The following is a 14,600-nucleotide window of genomic DNA, read 5'->3' on the forward strand; positions in this document are numbered from 1 at the left end:
AATAGTCCTACACCTATAAAAGAAGGTAAATTTTCTCTCATTTTATGATTCTGTATAACTCAGATACCAAATTGTCCCCAATTAGCTTTGACACATATTATCAAAAAGGGGTAAAAAGATAGAACATAGTCTCTCAGGAACATAGTATTGGAGAAGCAAGCCAGGATAATAAAACAAGAAAACAAAATTAAAGACCCAATGTTTATAACAGAAGATCTAGGATCATTTCTATACACAGATGACATAATTATTTATGTAGAAAATCCAACACAATCTACAAAATAGCAGCTACAACTAACAAGTAGTTTTAGCAAGGTCATAGGATAAAATGAGACTCCATAAACCAATTAGATTTTCATACAAAACAACATATTACTGAAAAGCAAAAAAAAAATCCCTTATTATATGATCAAAACCATAAAATATTTAGAAATACATTTAACAAAAGATTCATAAGGCCTATATACTACAAACTATAAGAAATGAAAACAGATAAATTAAGACCGACTTAATGGAACGGCATATATTACGAAGGTTGACATTAAAATGTTGATTCTCCACAATCTATAAATCTCTTCTTAATTCTATGGACTCAAGATAATCTCAATTTCTAGCAGTCCTCATGGGTCAAAGTTGATAAGCTTATTCTAAAATGTATATAAAATATGAAAATCTGAACTATGCAAAGCAAACAAAATGGAAAGACCGCCATGCCTCATCTTCAAGGCTTGATGCAAAGCCAGGACACCACCAAGACAGGATGGCGAATAGCCAGACAGTCAAATAAAAAAAACCAGAGAGACTCAGGAAGTACACCTGTGTGCAAGTGGTCATGTGATTTTCAGTAGCTAATCAAGGCTCTCCTGTGGGTAAAGCAAAATCTTTCCTAACAAATGTGCCTAAGACAACTGGCTACTCACATGGTAAAACAGAAGCTTGACCCCCATGTCACACAATGCATAAAACATTACCTCAAGATGAATCATGCATTCAAATGTACAAGGTAAGGCTATGAAGACTTTGGAATAAAGCAGAGCAGTTTGATCATCTGCCAATAGGCAAGCTTGCTTGCTTGCTTTTTGTTTTGTTTTGTTTTTCAAGACAGGGTCTCTCTGTGTAGCCTTGGCTGTCCTGGACTCGCTTGGTAGACCAGGCCGGCCTTGAACTCACAGCGCTCCACCTGCCTCTGCCTCCTGGGTGCTGGGATTAAAGGCATGCGCCATCACTACCCAGCTAGGCAAGCTTTCTTAAACGAGAATCAGAACCTGATCATTATAGGATGGGAGGACAATTCAGCAAGTAAAGATGCCTGCCACCAAGGCTGATGACCTGAGATCCATCCTAGACTCGGCATGGTAGTAGAGAAATGATTCCCACAAGCTCATCATGAAAACAAAAAGAAAAAAAAAAGAAAAAAGAAAGAAGAAAAACTTGAGCAAGCTTGGGCTCTTTTAAAAGTCCTACAGCTAAAAATAAAATAAAAGTCATACAGCTAACATCAGATTGACTGATGTGCCTGCACATTTGTGCATGCCCCTGCATGCTCACACACACACACACACACACACACACACACACACACACGCACACGCACACGCACACACACAGGCGCGCACGAATGCACGCATAAGAGTATGCACATGCATAAGTAAATGAAATGTAATAAAATGATCATTATAGAAGAAAAGGAGATCATTTAGATTTCATAAAAATGCAAAATGTCTGTTCATCAAAGGCAGTTAAAATGAGCAGAGTCACACTAGGAAGAAATGTTTTCAAAATGTGCCCATTAGGGGCTTGTATTGAAAAAAAAAAAGGAACTTTTACAGTACAGTAACAGAAGCACAAACAACCCAGTGGGGAGAAGGGGAAACTACGCCGACACCTCACAGCACGTATATGGCATGAGCGCTGACTTCTCCCTATGCGATGACCCAGCAGCAAGGAAAACACAGGACCACACAAAGCCTTGCCTGAGGATGTTCACAGCAGCCCCATTGGAAACACCCCCAAGCACAGCTGTCTACAGACAGAATGGAGGAAGAAATGCTGACTGCTTCTCAGCTGCACAAGAGGAGATAGGAACTGACTTGCCATACCTGTGCGTCGTAACATGGTGAGTCCGGAGTCTATTTGTGTGAAACTCGGGGAAGACTGCTTCTGTTTTTGAGGCTTAAAGTTTTGTTACAGTTTGTTTGTTTGTCTGTCTGTTGTTTGTGTGTGGAGTGGTGTGAGTACGTGTGTGTCGTGGCACCTTATGTGGAAGTCAGAGAACAGCTTGCTGTGGTTGGTTCTCTCTCTCTGCTATGTGGGTCCTGGGGAATCTAACCCATGTCATCAAGCTTGACAGCAAGAGCCTTTACTCACGGAGCCATCTCTCCTGCCCTGCTTGTTGTTGGTTTGTTTGTTATTGCTTCTTACTTTTACAGATGGAACCTGTGGTGCTTCTGCAAGATGACAGCGGTGACAAGAAAGGCACAGGGACAGACTTTCTGGGTGATAGAAGTGCCCTTTCTGCCTTCATAGAGTTTGGGGCCACATGTGTGACATAACTGATCATCTTGCCATTTCACTGGTGAAAATACTGTCTCCTTGACCACCCCCACAAATAATGTGAACTCTGCTTAAAGACACACATACTGAAGTGTCCGGAGCAGAGCATGCTTTCTAATATACTGTGAGAAATGTTTTTGTTGTTCTGATGTTTTTGTTTGTTTGTTTGATTGTTTTGTTAGCAAAATGAGCCTCACGGGGACTCTGTGTCTTGGAACCTTACTCTGTGAACTAATTAGCCAATTGTGTCAGATTGTGAGATTGAGCTCTGGCAAATGGGATGAGACACAGTTGCTACCTACATCCCAAGTTGCAATAGGCTCGCTAAACCACTATGAGTCTTGGCACAGCCCTTTTTGTAAGAACTGCCTTGCAGAGCTACTTTCTCTTTGTGTGTTCCCTTGTGGTACAAGGAGATCATTCTGTTTGTTTCTGAAATATGCCTAAAGTAAGATTTACCGTCAGAGACAGACATAGGCTTTTCTTGGTGAAGATGATAGTAAAAATGTTGACAGCTATAAAAGTGAAGCTTTAAGTTGTCCCACGTGCTTAGAAATGCCACAGTAAACTCTGGAAAAAGGAGAGTGAGAAGGGGACAGCAGGGCTGGTCAAGAATATGAAAAAAAAATTCTGAACAGCCCTAAGGGATGCTGAAAAGGAGTTGGTCAGGATAACTCAGGGCAACAGCACCCAGCTGGGACTTTGTTGTGGTCCTGTGCTGGAAAGACCACGTCAGGTTTCTAGTCACCCCAGGAAGTCTGGGGACAGGATGTCCTCCATCATCCTGCATCTCCTAAAGGAAAGTGTCTCCCCATCAGGCCAGAGGGTCCCCTGGGGCAAGCACATCAGATGATGAGCCCCTTGCAGCAGCATCTCTTAAGTTTTCCTAGGTCAGAAAGACTATCTATATTTCTTCCTATAGCTTGGAGGCTCCCTGGAGATGGGGGACCACCTCCTCCATCACAAGGTCCCCTTGGATGCATTTGCTCATGCTCCTTAGCAGGCTGTCATTAGCTTATCTGCATTTCCCCAAGACTCTCACTTGGGATCTTCAGACTGAGCAGACAGTGAGAGAGATGTGATTGACAGGGCCCGAATAGGAACACTCTGACTTCAATCATCCCGGGGCGCTGACATTCGCTCTCGCAGGTTTCACATGGAGCCAGGAAGATGGCATTAATTCCTTGCAGCGAATGAGACTTTATACACCCTAAAGTGAAGACAATTTAACTGAAAACTCCCTCTGCAACTCTGGGGCAGCACAGGTGTTGACGGGTGGTCACGGTTCGTTGGGCAGCCAAGGATGCTGCTGCCTTCCCACATCAGGACCAAAGCAACCTAGGGTGGGCTATGCCCAGATCCCAGGAAATGGGATATGATGTTGAAGCTCTGGGAATGGATGCCTGACTACCTAGAAGGTATGCCTGAGAGGAGAGCGGGGGAGGGGGGACAGGAAAGAATTATGTATAGCTGTATAGAAGTATTGGTAGGTGACACGAAAGGAAAGGCCAAGAACCGCTGTGCCTGCTTAAAGTATGACTCTACGTTCACAAAAGAAAGTTCCCTAGCAATGGATGACGCATTGCAAAGCATTGACTGGTCAGGCAAATGATGCCACCGGGCCAAGAAATCAAACACACTGGGTTTCAGTATGGACATGAAATGTATTTCTCTCCCTCTTCCAGCCAGCTTCCCAGAGCTCTCAGTCCCCACCAGCCCCTCCAAGTCCGACTGAACTCCTGGATTCTCACTGAGACTCGCAGTCCACCCTAACAGGAGGGCTGTTGGTCTTCTTCTGGGTACAGTGGGGATAAAAGGGTGTCCTGCTAAGCCATGAAAGCCAGTACCCCCTCTTCTACAACAGAGTTTCACAACGTCAGTCATCAGGGTTGACACTCTGCAGACTGAAGTCCAGGGAAAGCAGGCCAGATCACTGGAACGCTTTCTGCTAAAGGTGACAAAAAGAGAAGTAAGTGTGTGCTGGGACAAACGCGAGTGGAAATTAGGAAATCACACACACACACACACACACACACACACACACACACACACACACGCACACACACACCATCTCTCAAATGCATGAATCAAAGGTGAGGAGTTTTAAGCACTGAAAAACAAAAAGACCAAGACAAAGATGTCTTCTTTTACCTCAGCATTTTAAAATCTCACCACAAAAGCAATTAGACAAGAAAAACAACTAAAAGTACCCGAGCTGGAAAGCGGGAGGTCAAGTAGCATCTGTGAATAAATGATTCGGCCCCAGTTATGGAAATATAAAAGAATCTCCTAGAAGCTGCTAGTGTCGGTCTTAAAAATTAAACAAAAAAAAAAAGGCGAATTAACAGCGAGTGTGGTGGAGAATGCTTGTTATCTCGGTGCTCCAGAGGATGGGGCGGTGGGACAGGGAGGGGGTGGGGGTGCAGTGTTGGGACATCACTGAAAGCTTAAGGCTAGCCTCGGCTACATGGTCAGTGTAAGGCTAGCCTGTGCAGAAAATTGAGGCATTGTCTCAAAAAAAAAAATCAAAACAAAAACCCAGGACAAAGAATCACAAAAAAAAAAAAGAAAAGAAAAAAAAAGAAAATTAATTCTGTTTCTATACACCTGTAACAAGAATAGGAAAACTTTTTTTTAAAGTTGTCTAAAAGAATAGACTATCTATGAATAAATTTAACCAAGGAAGTGAAAGATTCGCACACTGAAAACCATGAAACACTGCTGAAAAAAAAATTTAAAGACAATTTAAGTAGATGAAAAGGCACTCATGTCCACAGACAAAGAGACTAGTTATCTATAGCGCCCAAAGCAATCTATCAAAAATCTGATTTTGAAGGTAGAAACAGAATAGCTAAATCCCCCAACGCACATAGAATCACAAGAGATTTTTAATAATCATCATAACCTTTACTACAAAGCTATCGGGATCCAAACAGAGGTGAGCTGGTATAAGAACCCTCCTGTAGACCAATGGTTCTCAACCTTTGGGAGTCAAATATCAGATATCATGCATATCAGATATTTACATTAGGATTCGTAACTTTAGCAAAATGAAAGTTATGAGGTAGCAACAGAACAATTTTACAGTTGGGGTCACGACAACATGAGGAACTGTATTAAAGGGTCGCAGCATTAGGAAGGTTGAGACCCACTGAGTTAGACCAAGGGTCTTGAACTGACATCCCAGATAGAAACTCATTGACTATGGTCAATGGATTTTTTGGCAAGGCTCCAGGTCTTTTCAGTGGAGACAGAGTCTCTTCAACAGTGGTTGACTCCACTACTGGATTTCCATGTGGAGTTAGTGGACTACAACCTTATAACAAGTTCTAAGATCAGTGCAAAGTAGGTCAATAATTGAAATACAAGAACTAAAAGTGCAAAAGTCTTACTAGAAGGCAGAGAGGTGTCTCCATGACTTCAGGGTTCCCATGGAAAAGTGCATCAAAAGCGCCACAAGCACAGAAGAAAGAACATCAGAGTTCTCAAGACTAAATACATTTGTATATGGAAGGCCATTATCAACAAAGTAAAAAGACAGCCTATAGAGTGCAAGAAAAGCTGTACAGATTTTTTGATGATGATTTGATATCTAGAATACAAATAAACTTCCACATCCAACAAAAAAGACAACCCAGTTAAAGCATGAACAAAATGAGTTTCCTTCAAAGAAAATATGCAAGTAGAAAATAAGCCCATGAAAAACAGCTCACTGTCATCAACCCCAAGGAAACACAAAGCCACATGAGACACATCACACCCCCTCATCATGGTAATAATAGTGCAAAATACCAAGTGTCGGCAAAAAGATGGAAAAGTGAGATCATTAGTTCATTGCCGGCGGCCATGTAGAACAGCGCAGACCCTCGGGAACTATATGTGGGTTCCTCAGCAAATTAATGGGATGGCACGTGACACGGAACCCCACGCCTAGGTAAATCCCAAGGTTTAAAAGCAGGGTCAAGTAGGCAGTTGTGTGTCAGCGCTGATTGCGGGTGCATTCATAAAGTAGAAAATGGGAGCAACCAGAGCCCATGAGGACACAGATTGATAAACAAAATGCTACCTGTCCATCCACAGAATGTTATCCAACCTGTGAAGGAAGGAAGCTCTGGCACACGCTCAGTATGGCTGAACCTTGGAAACTTTATGCCAAGTGGAACAAGGAAGGCACAAAGGACACCTTACCATGTGATCCCGTTCGTGTGAAATTTCCCCACTAGATAAAGATGGCAAGACAGACAGTGCTGGAGGGCTGGGAAATGAAAAGTTATTGCTTAATGGTAACAGATTTTCTGTTTGGGGGGTAGGGAAAGGTTTTGGTAGTTGGGCCAGGGCTGCCACTCAGCTGGTGAGCATGTACAAAGCCTTGGATTTGATTCCCCAGCACTGCACAGACCATGCAACTGCAGTCCCAGTCGGTTGGAGGCACGAGCACCAAGCCAAGGCTGGCCCAGGGAGATAGCTCATGGGGAAGGTACTTACCGTGAAATCCTGATGATATGAGTTCAGATCCCAGATCCCACAAAAAGCTGGATGCAGTGGCTCAAGCATCGCTAATCTCAGCAGCCCTGCCAGGAGGTGGGAGGTGAAAACAGGAGAATCATCATCAAACGCTCACAGGCCAGCAATCCTCTGTGGACGGCAGCCAACAGGAGAGCTTGTCTCAAACAAGATGGCAGGTGAAGACTGACACCAGAGGTTGCCCTCTGACCTGTACACACGTGATGCGGCACCTGTATGTCCACACTTGAGACACACACACACACACACACACACACACACACACACACACACACACACGAGAGAGAGAGAGAGAGAGAGAGAGAGAGAGAGAGAGAGAGAGAGAGAGAGAGAGAGAGAGAGAGAGATCAACCTCACCTCTATGACAAGGTTAAAAGCAGCCCGGGTTACATGAGGTCTTGTCAAAAAGAACGTTATTAAAATGAATAGTGATAGTTATATAACACTGTGAATGTAATTAATAACACTGAATTAATTATACACTTGGAGTGTCTGAAATTAAATGTTTTTACCACAGTTACTATATTTGTCACAATAAAAATATTTAAGGCAAGTATTTGTCACGGACTGCCTCTGACATCAGAGCCTCTACTGGTGGGAAGATGGAACCCTGGAGCACTGGCAAGGTAAAGAAATGGAGCAAGACTCTCACCGGAATCTAAGCTCTCCAAAGGGATCCGATTTTAGTTTTCAAAAGAGTAGGATTTTCCTGGCTCCCGAAGGAAGCACATCCAAGGAAAGTACCTCCAAATCTAGGTCCCATAAACTCCCATAGATTATGTGCAATCATACATGACATGAATTCAGTCAAGAATTATAACTATATAGTGAAACAAACAGCTGTAAATGAAAATCTAGAGAAGAAACCAACAATAAATACAGCTTTGCAATGATTTCCAATATTAAAACTATCTGCTAGATGTAAGCTCCATAAAGTTAGATATTTATGCTTTCTTTAATAAAATAAAATTTCTAAGCTGATGCACACCTTTAGTCCCAGCACTCAGGAAAGCAGAGGCAGACAGATCACTATGAGTTCGAGGCCAGCCTGGTCGACAAAGTGAGTCCAGGACAGCCAAGACTACACAGAGAAACCCTGTATTGAAAACCCAATGGGGGAAAAATGGAAAAAAATAAGATTTCTATATAATATTCAAAGAATTTGAAAAAATAAATGAACTATGAGTAAGAGACCATGCAAATTACCATAAATAATCATTGAAATATCAAAATAGTATTTATAGAAATGGAGGAATATAATAAATTAGACACAGTTGAAAAGATAATTTGGTTGACTAGAAGATCAATCTGAGGAAAGTATTCAGCGATAAGATAATGTAAAATAATGAAAAGTTAAGATGTACGCAAGAGAAAGTCAAAAGATTCAGGGTGCATTTAATCAGAGACAATATGAAAAGAATAAAAAAGTTAGATAATAAATAAATAAAAATTAATGAATATTGTCCATGAGTAATAGAAAAACATATTTGTTAACAGTACAATATGTAACATGTAGGATATTTTAGAAATGTACACTAAATGTATTGTTGTGAAGTACAGAATATTTACATATGTTGCAAACATCAGACAATCAGGACAGGACATCAGAAAAAATGACAAAGCCCTAAGAAAAAGCACTATCAATCCAGAAGTGTACACTCCGCAAAAACTCTCATAAGAATGAATATGAAAAACTGTATTTACAGATAATCAAATCTGGAAGAAATAACCACTAACAGAACGTCACTAAGTGAACTTCTAAAAAAAAAAAACACTTCAGAAAAAAAGGAAAGTGATTGTAGAAAGGAGTCTGTAGACACAACAGCTGGCACATACCAGGCATGGAGGGACACCTGCCTTCAGGTTAGGTCACGTGGGCTGCACAGTAAGACTCTGTCTCAGAAAAAGTCAAAGTAAGGGCTCACAGGATGGCTTAGCGGATAAAGACACTCGCCACGCAAGCATAGCAACTTGAGTTCTGTCCCTGGAACCCACATGAAGGTGGAAGGTGAACTGACCCATACAGTTGTCCTCTGACCTCTATACTCATGGCATGGAGTGGGCATGCTCACATACATGTCACAAATACACATAATAGTGATGGTGATGATAATGATGCTTTTAAAAAGAGAATAAATACAAATAAATTAATTGTATGTTATAGATAATAATTACCACAGTGCCCGATGTGGAGGTTAAAAGATAGACCAAAAGGACCCAAAAACAGGAGTTCCTTTGGGCTCTTTTAAGTGAACAAAGTCAATGTTACGGTATCTGTTAACAAACCATCAGAAGTTGAGGGAACTGGTTTTCTGTGAGGAAGCCTATAATGGAGTAACCAAGCCTGACCCTTCGTGAGGCAACCTATGAAGGAGCGACTGAGCCCAACTCTCTTAAGTAGTAACTCATTAAGGAGAGACTGAACCTGACTCACACATGTCTACTGGACTGCAGAGACACTCTGCTTGTAAGAGCAGCTTCCTAAGTGAGCATCGACCCCTACTGGGTATTCCTGATCTAGGACATTGCCTGAAGATGTTTGATAATAAATTTAATATATACATTGGCCTCCATTTGGACCAGTTTTCCACTGTGTTTTTCCATAGTGCACATGTGATTTGTGTATGTAATCTGTGTGCCTGCATGGAGGTCAGAGGATCTCCTTCTTGAAGATGAGTAAAAAATCAACCTTTAAATATACTTTTTAAAAAAAAGATCATAGCCACAATACCACAGATGCTGTTATGTGTTCTATTTTCACATAGTAAACATGTGGTCTATTTCCCACTGTGTCAGGCTCACTTGAGCCATTCATTTAAAAGGCCATTATGCTGGCTGGAGAGATGGCTCAGATGTTAAGGGCACTGGCTGCTATTCCAGAGGTTCTGAGTTCAGTTCCCAGCAATTACATGGTGGCTCACAACCATCTATAATATGATCTGATGCCCTCTTCTGGCCTGCGGGTGTACATGCAGGCCTAGAGTACTAGGTACATAATAGTAAATAAATAAATCTTTTTAAAAAACAAAAAACAAAAACCATTATGCTACTGACCAATCTTATTTCCTGGGTATTGGCCCCTAGCCTGTATTTTAAACAATCTCCTTCAATATCCTTTCAGCTGATTTAGACCCACAGCCATAAGTGATTTAGGAGGAGTGGGCAGGCATCACGGGGCATGTAGAAAGCAGATGAGCAGTGACATCAGTCGTTGAGAAAAAGCTTTAGGATTTCCTGCAGAAACTGTGAAGACCTCTGTTCCAAGTGATCTTGCCCATTCTGAGGATCAGTGTTCTACTTAGGTTTACTGCTGTGATAAAGATCATGACCAGAAGAACCAGTAAGAAAGAGTTTATCTGAACTTACAACTCTCAGGTCACACTCCATCACTGGGGAAAATCAGAGCAGGAACGCAAGGCAGGAACCTGGAGGCACTGACGCACATATAACGCAGGAGCGCTGCTTACCCTTCACGGCTTATTTGGTCGGCTTTCTTCTTATACAACGTAGGAGCACCTGTCCAAGGGTGGCACCACACAGAGCAGAATCTGTCCTTCCAGATCAGCCATTAGTCAAGAAAATATCCCACCGGCTTGCACACAGACCAATCTTGGTGGAGCATTTTTTTTCAACTGGAGTCTTCCTGAAATGACTAATTTGTGTCAAGTTGAAAGTAACTAACTGGGACAATTGATCCCTTTTCAACTTGGCACACCAATACATTACTCCTAAGCCATAATCTTTCCCTTTTTTGTTTATCCCTAGGGTCTCATATTAATGTCAATATCTCAATATAAAACACATTCAAGCTTTTGAAATTTCCATAGTCTTTACAAGTTCAAACACGTTAAAAAGTTCAATCTCTTTGAAAACATCCAAGGTCTCTTTCAATGTTCAAAGCCTCTCTAAAAGGTCCAAAATCTCCCAAGTGTGGGCTCCTATAAAATTCAAAAACAAAAACAAATATATATATATACCAAAAGGTTAAATTTTTTCTTACTCCAAGCAGTAATAATCAGGGCTCAGTCACAATCAAAGCAAAATAAAAATCAAACTCGAACAACACAATTAATTCAGTATGTAATGTCTGGGACACACTATCCTCTGGGCTCCAATGGGCAGGTACAGCTCTGCTTCTCTGCCCTTCATAGCACATCCTGATTGTTTTCTAGGCTCAGACTGATGCATCTGCTGCTGTCCTTAGTTGCCATCCCATGATAATGCGGGGTCTCCACTGCATCGGGGCTGCACCTTTACAAACAACAGTCTGTCCACGGCTCTCTTCAGGGACTCTAACCCTGCCACATGGTGCCAAGTCCCAACTTCTCTGCACGACCTCTTCAGTCTTGCGACTTCTATTGGAATGAGACTTTACCTTCACCAATGGCCTCTCCTGGCCTCTCCAGGTGCCAAGCCTCAGCTGCTCTCCATGACCTCTTCATGCCTTCAAAAGCAGCACAAGTTCAGCTGTGACCGCCCCCCCCCAAACACACACGTACACGCACACGCACACATTGGACCTCAGCCTCTGAGCGTTAATCTTGAGAAAACACTTGCGAAAGACTTCATCCCAATGATGCTGGTCTCGTTTTAATTACAGCTGATTCTTCAACTCCAGCTGGCCAACATCAATTGTCCCAGAAAAACAAAGGTTTCACTTTAGGGATTCTGGTATCTTGTAAATCAGAGTTGATTTATCAGCCCTGGGAAAAATAGCCAGACCAGAGTCATTGCTTCCCTCTGAAACTCTGGAAGCCAGGCCTCCATTGTCTGTATGACTCTTAGCGTTGTTTCCCAAGCCTCTATGATAGTAATCCACCAAGCTCTGAGCGTTCAATAGCTTTTCTACCCCAAAATCCCCATGTTCTTTCACGTCCTCCCAAAACCAACATGGCCAGGAGTGTCACAACAGTACTCCATGAGCCTTGTACCAATTTCTGTCCTTGTTAGGTTTCTGGTATTGTGATGACGGTCATGCCCAGAGCAGCTAGAGAGGAAAGGCTTGATTTCAGCTTACAACTCCCAGGTCGTACTCCATCACTGTAGAAGTCAGGGCAGGAGTTCAAGGCAAGGGACCTAGAGGCAGGAACTGATCCCAGGTCATAAAGGAGGGCTGCTGCTTACTGGCTTGTTCCTTGTGGCTTGCTCAACTTGTTTTCTTATACAGCATAGGACCACCTGCCTGGGAGTGCCACCACACACAATGGTCTGTGCTCTCCTAAAACTACCTTCAATCAAGAAAACGCTCCATAGGCTTGCTCATGGGCCAGTCTTGGAGGGACATTTTCTCAGTCAAGGGTCAAGGTTCCTTCTTCATAAATGACTCTATCTGTGTCAATTTAACAAAAATAAATAAATAAACTAACTAACCAGGACAACTACACTTGTTCATTCTTTTCTAATCCCCTCCCTGTACACACACACACACACACACACACACACACACACACACACACACGCAGTTACCCTGCATAAGACAAATAATATTTTAGGCAGACCTTGCAAAGCAGGGATTAACCACAGACATCCACGGGAAGGGCTACAGAGTGCTCATGGCCTGGGCTATTACCACAAATCATATAGAAGCCATTGGGGGAGGGTAATTTATGGTTTTTAAGAGATGCTTTGTGGGGCTGATGGGATAGCTCAGCCATTAAGGAGCACCTGCTGCTCTTCCAGAGTACTCAAGTTCAGTTCCCAGAACCCACATTGAGTGGCTCACAACCATGTGCATATAAAACACGTGGATATAAAACACCCTCTTCTGGCCTCCATGGGCACCTGCATGCATGTAGTACACACACACACGCACACGCACACACAGAGAGAGAGAGAGACAGACAGACTGACAGTAATAATATTTTTTTAAAAAGAAGAAGAGAACCTCTTGCCTGAATGCAAGCCTCAGGAGGCTGAGGCAGGAGCATCATGAGTTTAAGCCTAGCACAGGTTACATAGTGAATTCAAGGCTAGCCAGGACCACATGGTATGACCCTGTCTCAAACAAACAAGCATTTAATATATATATATATTCATTCTGGAGATAAAGAAAACAATACAGAAGCCAGTTAGAAGACCCTGGAATGTACAGGTGAGAGATGACAGCTAGATGGGTCCAGGATGCGACAGTAGGGCTGGGGAAAAGCAGGAAGACTATGAAAGAGAGTCCATTTGCTCCATGGCAAAGCTACTGTCTGGGAAGGGGCGGAGTCAATGGCGTGAAGATTGGAACCGACATTTCCAGAGCTGGGGAAGGTCATGAGACGAGCACAGTGGGAAGGGGGAACGGCAAGAAGGACGTTCTAAATTTGGTTTGCCTACTAGAGGTCTAAGAGGAGAGGCTGAGGCAGCCCCGAGCCTCAATGAGGTATGGAACTCTACAGATCCAGGACTTCCAAGGCACGTGCCAGACACCACCAGCTAAAACTCTTACCCACGTTGCTATTCTGCTTCCTTAGTGACCCAAGCTGAAGCAAGGCTTGCATCTGAGAGGAGAGGACAGAGTGCCAGTGCATGGCTACGGTGGCTAATTGTCCCTGACCCATTGGAGCTGTTTCTGGATTAGGGCTCTATCTGTATTCCCGCTTGTCGTCTAATTTGCCTTTCGAAGAAATCATTTCCTAGGAAATGGGCACCCCATGTCTCTCTATGCCTGTGAACAGAACATGAGGGAGCACAGGCGGGGGTTGGGGGGGTGAGTATTGAAGCTTTTATCTTTTCTTTTCTTTTCTTTTCTTTTCTTTTCCGTTTATCCTTAGTTTTTTTTTTTTTTGGAAACTGTCCGGGGACATGGTGGTGCTGCTGCTGGTGGCAGCAACGGCTACAATCAGAGCTATTTCGAAGCAAAGAACTAATTTACTGCATGAATGACTTTAGCTCAAAAGAAGAAATAAGGACGATCTCGAGTCCTAAGGGAGCAGAATAATAGGGTAATTTACCCGGGAGATGAGGGAGATGGGAGAAACACGCGGGATAATTCTTTTGCATAATCTTTGTTTTATATTTTTGCCCTTTCTCCTTTGGGCCCTCTGGGGGCTGAGCCTCAGCTCGGAGATGCTCTGGCTATCCCCAGAGTGAGTACCAGGAAAGATGGAAGAGCGGGGAGAAGGATTTCTCAGCCTGGGGAAGGGAAGGGCAAGAGGCAGTTTCAAAAGGAAGTCTATATTACGAGGTGGTCTGAGGAGTCCTCCTCCCACGAGTCTCTCGGGAGAGGCGAGGGGTTGTAAAAGATCCCTTCATCCACTCGGGTTCGCAGAGAGGTGTGGCTGTCTGCACCACTGGATCGTGACGACCCCACAGTAAGAGCCCACTGGTGCCCTGGACTCTTCACTTCCTCGACCAGGTGTGGGCTAGCAGTGCGGCAGGAGGGTAACGCAAGGGAGGGGGAGGCATTGAGGGGTGAAAGAAACCAATGCGCGGAAGCCGGTGATGGGGAAGGCTGGAAACTCCTCCTTTCTAGGGCCAAGACAGAGCAAAGCTTACGGAGACAGTCTCCAAATGCTGGGGAAGGCTGGCGCTATGCA

The 14,600-nt window shown here is 43.3% G+C and overlaps 1 long non-coding RNA gene across 1 annotated transcript in view; it reads left to right on the forward strand.

The window, feature by feature from the left end:
- Positions 1 to 1,061: 1,061 nt before the first annotated feature.
- Positions 1,062 to 14,600, forward strand: part of LOC311579386 — a 263,507-nt gene continuing 249,968 nt past the window's right edge. The window contains exon 1 of the long non-coding RNA XR_014773132.1: positions 1,062 to 1,091. This is a non-coding gene — a long non-coding RNA (uncharacterized lncRNA). The remainder of the gene's footprint in view (positions 1,092 to 14,600) is intronic.

Source organism: Acomys minous, assembly GCF_964271855.1.
Source record: "Acomys minous genome assembly, chromosome: 12".
Taxonomy (NCBI): domain Eukaryota; kingdom Metazoa; phylum Chordata; class Mammalia; order Rodentia; family Muridae; genus Acomys; species Acomys minous.